Source organism: Bos indicus x Bos taurus, chromosome 29, assembly GCF_003369695.1.
Source record: "Bos indicus x Bos taurus breed Angus x Brahman F1 hybrid chromosome 29, Bos_hybrid_MaternalHap_v2.0, whole genome shotgun sequence".
In the NCBI taxonomy this organism is placed as follows: domain Eukaryota; kingdom Metazoa; phylum Chordata; class Mammalia; order Artiodactyla; family Bovidae; genus Bos; species Bos indicus x Bos taurus.
The window spans coordinates 1,644,290-1,657,780 of record NC_040104.1 but is presented as its reverse complement, the minus strand read 5'-3'; the positions used below and the strand labels follow the sequence as shown (position 1 = coordinate 1,657,780).

Genomic DNA, 13,491 nt, shown 5'->3' with positions numbered 1-13,491 from the left:
GGTGTGGGAGGGGGGTGGTGGGAGGGATGGGGGGGCACGGGGGAAACTGGGGGAACTGGGGAAACGGGGGGAACTGGGGAAACGGGGACGCGGAGGGGTAACCGGGGGAAGACGGGGAAGTGGGGTGCAGGGAAGTTTGCGTGGGGTGGGCCAAGGATCACCTTGGACATCTGGAGCCTGGCAGGAGCGGACTCACAGAGGGGCTGGCTTGGGGAGGGCCGCGGGGCGCCCGGGAGCCTTTTGGGGATCATTTTTTGCTCCCGGGCGCCCCGCAGGCCGGGTAACATCTGCGTGGGAGGGTGAAAGACCCAAGCTAGCAGCGCGGAGAAGAAGAGGGGGGAGCCAGGCATTCATCCCGGTCAATTTTGGTTTCAGATCGTGGCGACTGGTGGACAGGGGTCTTGACAGAGGCTCGCCCTGGGGCTGGGGCAGCGGAGGCGTAGCTGGCAGCCGTGGGCAGGTGAAGACAGCGCTCTGCCGGCCAGGTGAGTCCCCTTCTCCTCGCTGGTCCTTGCTCTCCTGGTCTCCTGCAGAAGGAGGTTCTGGGGAGCGCGGGCCAGCGAGGTGGAGAGGCTGGCCTCCCGGCAGAGCAGGACGCAGGCTGGTCAGGCAGCACAGGTGATATCGTCTCAGGGGAGCTGAGACAGGGCGGGCTGGGGGCCGCGGGATGGGGTGCCGCGGGCTGCCCCAGGTGGCAAGGGCATTTCCAGAGAGCCAGGCGGGAGCTTAGCAGGCAGGGCTGCCAGCACGTGTAGGGGGCACTCAGGCCCCCGGGGCGAGCAGGACAGGGTGGGGACTCAGGACAGAGGGGTTCCCAGCCGCCACTTCACCCACTGTAATTCACTTAGTAGTAGGTCACAGGAGCGGCTCCGGCCAGGCGTTCTCAGGCCTGAGCCAGAGCCTCGAGGGCCGGAGAATGAGAGAGAAGGCAGCGCAGTGCGCGGGCAACCGCGGCGGGATGTCATCTGGGGGGCGGTGGCCGCGAGACAGGCCCGGAGAGATACCTGCAGCAGGGAGGCTGCGCGGGCCCAGCCCGTGGACGCCAGCCCCACGCGGCACTGCGGCCCGGGAGCCACGCGGGAGGGCCCCAGTGCACTTGGGGACACTGGGGACACTTGACCCGAACCGCTGGCCCTTGGGATGGGCATGAGAGATAGAACAGCACCCAGGGGAGTCAAGGACACGGGCGAGACCAGGCTAGGTGGGGCGGGTGGGGGGGCGTGAATGTGCACTCTCGGGGGAAGGGAGGCCAGGGCACAGGCAGGGGCGAGGGGCCAGAGCCGGGCACCGAGCCAGTGGGAGGGGCATTGGACTTCGAGCTCGTGGCCAAGGCGGGCCTCTGCGGGCGATGACGGAGCGGGATCGGTGCCTCTGAGCTCGGAACGGAGACGGAGGTGAGTGTCCAGCCCGCTGCCCTCCTGATGCCCTTGGCCACCTCTGCCCACCCAGTCAGCGCCCCCCACCTCTCTCTCTCTGCCCACAGCCACGTCTCCAGTGGGGTGTTGGTGCCTGCCAGCCACGGAGGCCGGGCGGCCAGGACGCGCACAGAGGGATATGATATGGTCCGGTGTGATGGAGAGAGCAGGCGGGACCGTCCAGCCTCCCAGGTGAGTGCAGATGCGGGCGGTGCCCCCACCCGGGGCCCGCTGACCCGCACTGAGCCTCATAGGCGCCTCTCTCCCGTAGGACACTGGCCCCGCGGGGAGCCCAGATATCGACGTTCCTTTAGTCTCCTGACGGAGCAGACACACCACTGCTGCTCTTCAGACACCCAGAACCCTCAAGATGACAAGGTGAGAGGGCCCGCCACATGCAGGGTGGCGGGGCGCATGGGCCCCAGAGGTGGGCGCTCACGCTCTCCCTCCCCGCAGAGATGGTGCTACCCAGCTCATGCCTGGGACTTGGAACACGGACTTCTTCAAGTCTTCTAGCTCTGACTCAAGAATATGCTGCATTTTGGAACCACTACACACCCTAACTCAGGAATCAGCTCTGGAAGGTACTGTCCCCCGCGAAGTGCCCCCGCCCCGCCCCCCGGCCCAGCCTGCCCCGCCCTCACGCCTTCTCTCTGTCCGCAGGTTGACCTAAAGGAACGGACGACCCACACCACCGGAAGAGCAGCCCCCGCGGCGACACCCACCCCGGCCCGGCGACTCCATCTCTGCGGCCCCCCCCTGCCTCAGCCCCGAGACCACCGACAGCCTCCCTCCCTCCTTTTCCTCCTTTTCTGACTCTATTTTCTGATCTTCTCTCTGCTATCCTTTGCTCAGGAGACTCAGAGCCTCCAGAGCCCCGTTCTCCCCGTCCCCCTTGAATCAATTTGCACTAAAAGTCGTTTGCACTGGTTGGGGCTCTGGAGCCAGCCCTGGTCTCTGAGCGTGTGTAAGCGCGCGTGTGTGCACACTGCTGAATGTGTAGGCCTCCTTGGCCCGTGCTCCCGCCCAGCACCCTTCCCACACTTGCGGGTGCCTGGGAGGGGGCCCGAGTGGGGGGGCCCGCGTGTGAGGGGCCCCGCCCGCCCGCACCGAGTCTGGAGGCTCCGAACATCAGGAGCACACACCAAGCATGAACGTGTGTCCATCTTGCCTAGTGTCCCTCCCTGCCAGGGCCTCCTCAGATGCCCTGGACTCATCAATAAACTCAGTTACAGGAATTTGTCTCAGGACTCTTGCATTTGGGATGAACGGGGAGGGGGGGCTGGGGGGAAATGGGGCGGGGGAACACGGGAAGGCACGGAGGGCTGCACACAGCGTGGGGGCAAACCATGGGCGGGGCCATGTGGAGGGGAGGGGGCGGCCTGGAGCCGGAACACAGAGTGGGGGGCTGCGGACACGAGGGGGGCGGGGCTCCTGTGGGAGGGGCGGCTGAGGGGGCCGGGACATAAGGAACCAGGCAAGCACCACGTGGGGGCTGGGGTGAGGGGCAGGGGGAACAAAGCGGGCCTCAGCCCTGAGAGAGCCCCTCCCGCTCACGACGCCCAGGCCGCTCTGAGCTGCCGGGCAGAACCCCAAGGCCTGGTCTAGGAGGCTGCTTTCTAGAATCGTCCCAGGAGAGTGGGCTTGACGTGGGATCAGGCGAGCCACAGTACTGGCAGGAGGCGGGCCCCGCCTCCAGGAAGCCCACCGCCCCCACTCTCGTCCCCAGCCCTGCGCACTGCGGCCCCCCCACGTTCTCTGCTGTGGTGGAGCGGGGAGGGGGTGCTCAGGAGGCCACAGGCAGGAGATCCGTGGAATCTGCTCGGCTGCAGTGGGGGGCAGAGCGGGGCTGGGGGGTGAGCGCGCATCAGGCGGGCGACAGTGGGGTGCGTAGGAAGGGGTGAGGGTGACAGGGAAGAGGGGGTGCACAGAAAGAGCCTGCCTGGGGCTGCGTCCTGCTGGCGTCTGGCCTTGGGGGTGCGCCTGGGGTGACGGGCAGCCCCCATCTGCTGTCCGGGTGTGAGGCAGCAGCGGGCTGGGGCCGCCCCTCTGCCTCTGACCCCCTACCCCCACCCCAGGCTTCCCAGCTCCTGGGCGCCAGGCGCAACGCTGGGAACCCTTGGAAGGAGGGCTGGGTCCTTGGCCCCTTCCCGTGCTCAGGGCAGTCAGGAAATGCCTTGCGGGCCGACTGACCGAGAGGAGATAGCAGAGGCCTGGGAGACCCCCAACGCGTGCCTTTCCCAGCGTCCGGGCGGCCGGCCCTTGGCTGCCCTGGCTCCAGCCCCAAGAGTCGCCCCCACCCCCACGCACTGCCACCCCCCCCCCGGCTCCGTATCTGGCCTCTCGGGGCCCAGCTCCCCCCGAGGGGAGACGTGCAAATTCCAGGGCCGCAAGGGCGGACGGTCCCAGAGCAACCGGGCGGGTGGTCGGCATGGTGCACTGGGATGAAGGCGTTTCATGATGTGCTTGCCCATGGCGCATGTTGGGGGCTCCTGAGAGCCTCCTGCCACCTACCCCCGGGGGCTTTCATGGGCCCAAGCCTGCAGCTCGTGGGCAAGACCTGTCCCTCCCTGGGCCCATGGCCCGCTGGACTTGCCCCCGTGGGTTTTGCCAGCAGGACAAAGAAATCCATCCTTGTAGTCTCTGAGAGCCAGTCTCCCCTGGAGCTCTGCAGAGCTGGCCTCAGAAGACAAAACCCAGTCTCCTGGGGCTGGAGGTGGTGTAGTGGGCGCCACAAGCGGCCGCAGGGGCCTCGAGAGGGACGGGCCGTGGCAGGGGTGAGCAGGGGGACCGGGGCTCTGAGCCCCTCCTGCTCACACCCGCTCTTCTGCTCCAGGCTCCCCCGGATCCTGAGGCTCAGCTGGGGGTGCAGGCGCTCCTCGCCAGGCCTGCCCAGGGAAACAACCCAGGCCTTCAGGCCCTGCCCGACCCCGCCTCGTCCACCCACCTCCTGCCCCGCAGACACCAGGCAGTGTCCACGCTGGCCGCCCCCGCCCCCCCGCCTACCCCACCGCCCCTGCTCTGCTTCCAGGCTGGTTGCCTGAGCAGCGACGAGGAGGCCCTGCAGGGGTGCAGGCAGCATGTGGGGAGGCCCGGGGTGGGCCTGGGGCCCTGCCGGGGCTGGAGAGCCGGTGGCCAGCGCAGCTCCCCTCTGGGGAGCGGGGACCCCAGGTTGAAATGTGTTTACCTCTGGCCCAGCCCCGCTTCCTGCCTTAGAGAAGGGGCCCAGAGGGGGCTGTGAGGCAAGCCGGGCCCCCACCCAAAGCCACCTTCAGATGCCCCTGCGCCGAGGTGGGTCCCCAGGCAAATAGGGGCTTGGATTCCATGCCCAAGCCTCGCAGGGGCCTCACACCTAGGCCAACCCGCAGTCACGCTGCTATGGCGCATTCAGGCTGAGCAGCCGTCCAGCCTCTGGCCTACGGAAAACAGGATTTCACACGTCTGTGTGCCCATGCTCCCGTGTCCACGCGTGTGTCTGTGTGTCTGTGGTCGACATGTACGCCCGTGTGTGTCCCTGTGTGTGTGTGTTCGTCTCAGCACGTCCCTGTGGGCCTGTGTACCCGGCTCAGCTGTCTAGCTGTGTGCTCTCAGCATATATAGGCTTAACTGGCTGCCTCTCCGGGCTGTGTGTCCGCAGGTCTTTGGATACAACATGAGTGAGGAGGGTCTCTGCTTGGGGTTGTTAACCAGGCCGGTCACGGTGGAGGGACCCTGTCCAGTTAGGGGTGCTCTGTGGGGCCTACTGGCTTTTGCTTGGCCCTGCTGCATATGTAGGCTTGAGCTGGGCCCAGATTTCATGACCTCTGGGCCCACCTTCAGGCCGAGATTGTGGACTCTGGGGTGGGGTGGGGCCGGCCCTCCTTGTAACCCTGAAAGGTGACAGGAGAATCTCCAGTGGTCCAAGAAGTGGCACCCTACCAGAGCCAACGTCACATCTGGGGCCAGTGGACAGGTGTCCTGGGAGGCTCGGTGAGCAGGGTGGGCCTGCCACATGGCTTTGTCCCAGCCTGGACTCCGGGCTGCTCCAAGTGCAGGCGCAGCAGACACGGGCCTGGGCTGGAGGCTGGCAGGGCGATGCTCCTGGGGTGAGGGGGCCAGGAGGCTTGGCCCCTGCTCAGCCCCAGGACCGCATACCCGGCCTGGGCTCGGAGCCCTTTTCTGCAGCTCCTCCTGTGTTTGGGTCTCTCCATGTGTTGTACATTTGGAAAGACCCTGATGCTGGGAAAGACTGAGGGCAGGAGGAGAAGGGGACGACAGAGGACGAGATGGCTGGATGGGGTTTGGGTGGACTCCGGGAGTTGGTGATGGACAGGGAGGCCTGGCGTGCTGCAGTTCATGGAGTCGCAAAGAGTGGGACACGACTGAGCGACTGAACTAAAGTGAACTGATGCGTTGCACGGACAAGCCCCCAAGCCAGGGGCCCCAGCAGAGATTGCGTGACTCTGGAAAGGGCAGACAGAGGTGCTAGAAGGCGTGTGGTCAGCTCAGGCCTCCCCTGAGTCCATGGTGACCATGCTGGGCCGCAGCCCGGGCCACTTGCCCGCCTCCCTTCCCGGCCCCTCTCCCCGCACCTCTCCCAGACTGTGCCTGGTGACACGGCTGGCCCTTGGCCAGGGGTTGGGGGGGACCAGGGGGCCCCTTCCTGGAAGCCCACCTGCAGGCCGGCTTGCTGGGAAGGGCCCCTCCCCGCGGCCCCCCGCCTGCGCCGTTTCCTGGAAGCGGTCACTGAGGGTATTCTGTTCCTTGTCAGCACCATGTTGCATGAAGCAGACACCGTGCTCCAGCACGGAACACCTGGCCGGACACGAGCGGGCAGCTGGGGGCTGCGGGGAGCGACGGGGGCCTGGGGCTGGGCCAGTGGGCCGTCCCAGCGCCCCCCGGCGGGGCCGTCCTGGGGGCCACGATGCTGCGGGCGCAGAGCTGAGGAGGGGGCAGGGGTGCAGGGGTCGGCAGGCCGCGGGTTCCCACGCTCTGCAGAGGCCTCAGCAGGCATGGAAGGCCTGCCAGGAGAGCCTGAGGGGGCGGAGGAGCGGGGTCAGGAAGCGGGGCCAGAGCGGTCACCCTGAACCGGGTAGGAAGAGGCCCCCGGAGGGAGGGGAGGAAGGGGAGGACAGCAGGCTGGGAAAAGCGCTCCTGGGGACAAGGAACCAGGAGGGGCCAGACGGGTGGGTGCCAGGAACAGGGCGGTCATGGCCGTGAGGGGACTCTGGGGACCCTGAGTCGCCAGGGGGCTGGGCCGGGCCTGGGCGAGCTGTGTGCCAGGGGCGCGGGGCTCACCTGACGGGCTGCGAGCAGGGTGGGGGGCCTAGGCAGGGCTGCGGGACTGGGCTGGGGACATGGAGCAGGCATAGACGTTCCCGAGAGATGCTACAGAGTGTGGTCTCGGGGCCCGTGACCTGCAGGGAGCTCCAGAAGATGGAGGAGGGTCCATGGGGTCAGGGGCGCTGCAGGGGCAGGGGGGGCTCAGGGCCTCAGATCCGAGGACAGAGCAGACTCAGGACACGGGCGTCCCCACACTTCCCCGCCCTCCCGGGCATCTCTCACATGTGGGCAGGAGACAAGGCTCGGGGGAGAAGAGCATCCCTTGGGTTTATTCAGGTGGCTTTCAGACTCTGCCCCATGCGTGGCGGGGCCCACGGGGTGCAGAGCAGCGCACACAGAGCCCTGGGGGCGCCCCGCTGGCCGGGAGTGACATCACCTCTATGCCAACACCGAGGAGTCGACAGCTTCCCGCCGGGCTTTATGGAGCGGGACCTGACTGGCCCGGGCCTCCACCCACGCCCCACGACACACATACACTGGCCCACTGTTCTGGGGTCTGGGGTCTGGGGGCCCCCAGGGCTCCACAGGGCTGCCTGTTCCTGCATCCGCTCCCCAGACCTTGGTGCTCCCCAGCAGAGAGCGTGAGGGAGAGTGTGGCCTGGCCTCCACCTTCACCTCCCTCTGTCCAGAGAGACCTCTTAGATGGGCCTCAGGCCCAGCGTGGCACAGCGGGCTCCAGTGGGCCCCTTCCAACACCGGCTGGGCCCCCACAGACCTCAGAGAAGCCAGAAGGGACCGGCCTTTCCCGGCCCCTAGCTCTGATGGACACCCAGCCTCAGACTGGGGGCCCCGAGGGGAGGGGGGAGAGCCACCATGGGGACAGCCGGCCCACCCAGCTTGCTGACGCCCCTGCAAGTGAGACCTCTGGGGCCTCCTCTGGGGTCGGGGGCTGGCCGGCCCTCTGCAGCCAAGCCCCCCGTCTCCGGGAAAGTGTGGGGAGGCCCGGGACACAGGCAGGGCAGCGCCTGGCCCAGAACCCTTGTGTGTGACAGGACCCCTCAACAGAGGGGAGGCAGACTCTGCCAGGTTAGGGGACCCTAGAAGGCCTGGGGTCTGGAGGCCTGGCCTCAGAAACAGGCCGGACTTCCTCCATTCCAGGCCCCCGGCTGCCACACCGCCATGCAGGCCTGCGAAGGGCTTGGATTTAAAGCTTTTGCTCCACTAAGGTTACTCTTTCTTTCCCAAAGGTTTCTGGGACCCAGACAGGATGAGTTGGCCTAGGGTGGCTAGAGAAAGCCAGGCAGGAGGGCCCTCCCAATCCCAAGAGCCTGGTGGCCTGGGGCAGGCCCTGGAGCCCCCAGTCTGGGGTGGTGGACAGATGGGTGGGTGAGTGACTGAGCGAGGCCGAGAAGGTGGGGGATGAGCAGGGAAGGGCTGGCGGGCGATAGGACGGCTCTGGGGCTCTCACCACCCAGGCCCAGCTCCACTCAGCAGCTTCCAGCCCCCGCCTCCCTGCCGTGTGCCCCCCGCCCCCCATCCCCGCCCACGGCCCTTCCTGAGACTGACCCTGAGCCCAGGGCTCACAGCCTGAATCCGTCTGTCCCTGCAGGCCCGCTGAGGGCCAGGGGCCTACAGCCTCTGCCCCCCGTTGTCCCGTCCGAGGGTGAACGACCTCACCTGGGACGTGGGGGCAGAGGGCATGTGTTCCAAGAGAGGCCCCCGAGGGGCACATGGCTGTTTGCAGGTCGGGAGGTGTCTGAGATAAAGCGGCTGTTTTTCCAGTGGGCTCGGAGCCAGAGGGGGCCGTGGGGCCGCCCCAGCCAAGGCCAGGCCGCTGCCTCAGGCGCCCCTCTGTGTGGAGCCCCGGGGGGAGCAGGAAGGGGTGGTTGCACAAGCGGGCCCACGCTTGCCAACCAGGGGGACCAGTCCTGCCTCCCACAGCAGCAGCCAGGCCTTCCCCCGGCTCCCAGGAAGCCCCCGCCCCGCAGCCGGCTAAGAGGGTCTCAGAGTATTAGCCTCCCACATGTGGGAGGCTGTCATGCGACGACTTAATTAAGGACAAATTTCACGGGTCCTGGATTTGGTGGGCACGGCCCCTGCCCACCGGGGCTGACACCCCGGGCCAGGGGAGGGGGCTGAAGGGGCTGGGGAGTGGGAGGCTCCAGGCCCGCAGGAGGGAGGCCGGGACGCTGGGATTAAGGGCTGACATGATGTGCCTGTCACGGATAAGTGCTTGTGTAGAGGAGGGGCGGTGGGGGGCTGGGTGGGAAGCGGGCAGGAGGGGTCTGCAGGAAATGGGCTCAAGAGCCAACCCTGCCCACCCGGCCGGCTGGCCTGGGAGCCTCTGGAGTGGCAAGAAGGCCTCGGGTCTGGAAGCAGACCCCCACCACAGGCCTCCACAGCCATCATGCGGGGGCCCGGGGAGCCACCCACACTTCCGCTCCGAGCCGAGCGTGGGGCCCAGCCGAGCCAGCCGGACGCCGTGCTCAGCCCTCCCGGGGGAGGCTGGGGCTGGTAGGAAGAGGCCGGCCGGAGGGCCGCGGCTGCCCAGCCTGGAGGGAGCCCACGGGTCAGGACGGGCCCCAGACGTCCCCGCTCCCTCGCCATCCATCACGGAGCTGTCACCCAGGAACGTGCTCCAGACGCGCTCCCCTCGGGAGGAGGCCCCAGGCAGGCTCCGGTCCCCCGCCCGCCCCCTCAGCACACACCCGCGCTCTGTGAACACGGTGCCCCCTTCCCAGCCTGGGCCCGTGACCCTGCTCTCATCGTGGACATGGGCCCCCGCACAGTCCCAGCCTTCCCCCAAGGAGCCCTGGCCTCCTCTTGCTCGCTGGCGGCCTTGGTGGTGGTGGGGAGGTGCCCACAGATCCAGACCGTGTTCCCCAAGCCTCGAGAGCAGGCAGCCAGTCCAGCCTGAGCCAAGAGCAAACAGCCCACCACGTCCAAAATGGCAGTACTGTTGCTCAGGGTGTGCCCGCTGCTCTCGGGCCGGCCAGCCTGGGGAACAGCCCTTGAGCCCTGCCTCCCCCGGGCTGGGTCAGCTCGGGGGGCGGCAGAGGCCCAGGGTTGGTCCCACACAGAGCAGCCTCTCCCCAGGATCTCTGCCCAGAAACAAAGTAAGCCAGGGCTGAGGATGGAGGGGGAGAGGCCCAAGGGGGTGCTGGGCAACGTCTCCGAACTGGGGGGTTTCCTTGAAAAGGGGATGCCCCCGGCTGACCCTCAGCCCCTGCGACCTGGCCCCTGGTGGACAGAAGCTGCCCGCCTGCTGGGGGCGGCTGTGGGTCTGGTTTGCAGTCCCCCTAGGCCCTCACCCCTGGCACACCACACACAGTCTCCCTCTTTTTCAACACTTGCCCTCGGCAGACAACCAGCTTGGGCAGCCCGACCCTCCCTCAGCCAGCCCCGTGAGAGCACCCACTAAGCCTAGCCTGAGTCCTCTGTCCCCTCTGGGTCTGGTCACTCCAGACCAGGGGCACCCCATGAGGGATAGACCCAGCCCCTGCCCACCCCTGCCCACTGGGTGGAGGTGCTACTGGGTGGTCTGGGGAGACTTCCTGGGAGAGGGGCCGGGGGTCCCAGACTCAGGGTGACTCTGGTCTCCAGATGCCAGTTAGGAGTGTGCTTTGGCCTGCGGCCCCCGCCGCCAGAACCTCAGGCAGGCCTCGGGGAATGGTGTCTGCACTAACAGGAAGCTTCTCCTGCACACCAACTGCTGCCTTGGATTCCACAGGGAGGGGAGAGGACCCTGCACCCCATAGACCCTGAGGGGACCAGCAGGACGTGGGTGAAACTTGTTTGGACCCCACCTCTGGCTTTGTGTGCACTTGTGGGTGGGGGGGTCATCGCAGGCCCGGAGGGACAAACTCCAGCAGGAAGACAGCCCAGGAGTGTGAGCGCGTGAGAGGGGCCTGGGGGTGGACGGGGAGCAGAGGAGAAACCTCCTGGAAGGTCAAAGGCTCCCACGGCCGTGCTGAGAGAGGCGGGCTCTGTGTCATCCCACCACCCGCGGCCCACTCCCCGGCCCTGGCAGAGGGGGCGGGTCGGGCGGGCGAGGAGCGCGTGGTCCCTGGGTGCAGCCCCCAGACAAAGTCCTGGGCACTGACCTCCGAGCTCAAACAGGGCCGGTGGGGCCAGGCCCACCCCGGACGGACAGGCGGTCAGGGTCAGCACGTCCGCAGCGGAGGGTAGCGTGCAAAGTTGCTCTGGGGGTGGACAGGCAGCCTGTCGGCCACCTCGCCTCCCATGTCCCTCACGCTGCGTCTAGCCCAAGGGTCTCCTGGCGTGGGGTGGGGGTCTCCTGCTGCCCGTGCCCCCAGAACAGCCCAGCTTCACGCTGTCACAGCAGTGCGGTGTCTGGGGGACACGGTGGGCCACGCCCCTCGACTCTTACCCAGGAGGACCCTCTCTTTCTGAGGCCTACTGCTCTGCTCAGCAGGGGCCCTGGGTTCCGTCCGGTGGGGAGGGCCTTGCAGCCGGGTTCCCAGCTCCCTGGGGTGCGGGGGAGGCACATAGCATCTCCATGCGGCATCGGGGCCATGAGGCCCCCCAGTAAGTGCCACCCCAGGCAGCTTCCACAAGGGGTGCACGGCCTGCGAGCAGGCCGAGGTGGGCCCATGCACCAAAGCTGGCTCCCTTTTCCCCGGCCTGTCCAGCCAGGGGGAGAAGCGGGTGTGTGTGGGAGAGACAAGTGAGCACCGTTTCTAGACGCCGCAGGGCCACGGCAGGATTCCAAGCCATCAGGCCGGCGGGGGTCCACACGCCCCCCAGACTGACAGCCCAGGGCTTGCTCACAGCTGCCCAGCGTGTCACAGCATGACCGTCCTGTGGGCAGTGGGCAGCGGGCAGGTGAGAGAGATGTGACGCCCAGAGGTCATGGTTTGGCCTAGGTTCAGATGACCCTGGGAAGGTGGTAGCTGGCATGGCTTCCAGGAGGAGAAAGTGTGGTTGCCCTAGCGGAGGCTGTGCTTGGCAGGGGGTGTGGTGGAGGGCAGCCCCCAGGAAGCCCAGAGCCTTCAGGTTCTGGAGCTCAGGAAGGAGCCTCCTACCCCCATTCACTGAAAATCCAAGAGCAGAGGTGGCAGCGGGTGGGGATCTGGGCCCCCCAGAGCCCGGGGCGTGTAGGTAACACAGAGGTGTCAGGCCTCCGGGAACCCCAGGCAGCCCCTGGGCAGTGAGACTAGCTGGGCCTGCCTGGACCTGCCCTGGGACGAGGGAGACCCCCCTCTTTCCCGGCCACCTCCCCAGCCCTGGGTGCCCACAGGGGCACCCAGCCTCTGGAGCCGTCTGTACGGTCAGGGAGGCCCCACCCTGGTGGGCCTTCTCAGTGGCAGGGCCCGTTCCGGGAGGCGGGGGGGCCAACCTGGCTGGAAGACCCTGGCCACCTGGACCCCCGGACGCTGCCTGCCTGCTGCTGCTCCCTAGGGACCTGGGGCAATCAGAGAAACGCTAGCAACACTGTTTATTTTCAAATGACACTTTTTAAGAAAAACAGCCTCACCCAAATGCTTGGCCCCGAGTCTGGAATGCGAGAGACCAACAGCTGTCCCCCCTCCCCAGCCCTCCGGGTGGGGGCAGGGGCGGGGGCCGTCCTGGGGGATGCCGTGTGCGCGCGGGCACGGCGTGGAGCCAGCCCTGGGCCCCGGCCCTCCTCTGGCTCCCGTGCCCTCGCGGCCCCGACGCCCCTGTAGACCCAGCAGGGTGAGCTTGTCTTGGCCAGCCCACAGGCCCCAGCGCCCCAGGCCCGGAGCTCTCAGACACTCGCTCCAGCTCCTGTGTGCTCACATCCCACGCCCGGGGGAGCTGCAAGCTTCCAGTCCTGCTGGGCTCCCAGCCTGTGTCCACCACGGCCTGCAGCCTGACACAACCCTCTCTGCCCTCCAAGCCCACACCTCCAGGAAGCCCCTGGGAAGAGCTCAGGAGGGCCTGTTCCCGGTGGGTAACTGGCAAATCCTTAGCCCCACAACCCGCCGCCTGCAGCAAGGCCCTGCCCACAGGCCCTCAGGCAGAGGCTGACCAGTCGGGCACACTGGGGCCCCGCTGGCTCCACGGCTCCCGTCCTCGATGATTTCCAGGAGCCCCTCCCCAGCTGGCCCTTGTCCCCCAGGTGTGACCTCCACCCATAGGCCATGGGCTGGTCTGGAGTCCCACTGGGTGGCAGCGACTCAGTGAGGTGGCCCAGGGCCTGAGGCTGCTCCTGACCGGTGCTGAGTCCCTCCTGGAACCTGCTTTCCAAATCTGGCTTCCGTGAGGCCCTCTGGCCCTTTCCGCCCTGCAGCGCCCAGCTCTTCCAGAGGATGCCCATGGTCTGGGGAGGGGTCCAGGGTGCTAGAGGGAGGCCCATGGAGCTGCCAAGGCTCCCTGGCAACCAGCCTTCCCTCCCCGGGGAGGAGACTGGCCCCTGGGTCCCCAACAACCCACCACAGAGGGGCGGAGGCGCCCAGCTCTGCCCTAAACCATGGCTTCCGGCCTTGCAGCCCACAAGGCACTAAAGGCCAGCAGGTCCTGGGACATCAAAGGCCCCGGGAAGCTCATTGTATTGAATTAAGTATAAATGAGCCCGAGGCATGTGGCTTGCATTTCCCACAATTACCCTGCCCTGGGAGGGCTGCTGGGCTGGGGCAGGCTGGACCGGCTGGTGCCCGGGAACCCGCCCGCAGGGCCCCACTGCGGCTCCTTGCCCCTGGGGGACGCCCAGGACGGGGCATAAAGAAGCCCTGTAATGCGGACCCCATTTTGACCCATGAAGAGAGAGGACCAAAGGCCAGGATGGGTTGGGGGGGGGCCCACACTCTGGGGCCTCTGCCCACACAGGTGG

The 13,491-nt window shown here is 67.4% G+C and overlaps 1 long non-coding RNA gene across 1 annotated transcript; it reads left to right on the top strand.

Annotated features, from left to right (window-relative positions):
• On the top strand, positions 1-2,653 carry LOC113885947. The gene is made up of 5 exons (XR_003509356.1): positions 1-1,394; positions 1,484-1,607; positions 1,687-1,793; positions 1,872-1,999; positions 2,079-2,653. It is a non-coding gene; the product is annotated as an uncharacterized LOC113885947 (long non-coding RNA).
• Positions 2,654-13,491: the final 10,838 nt, after the last annotated feature.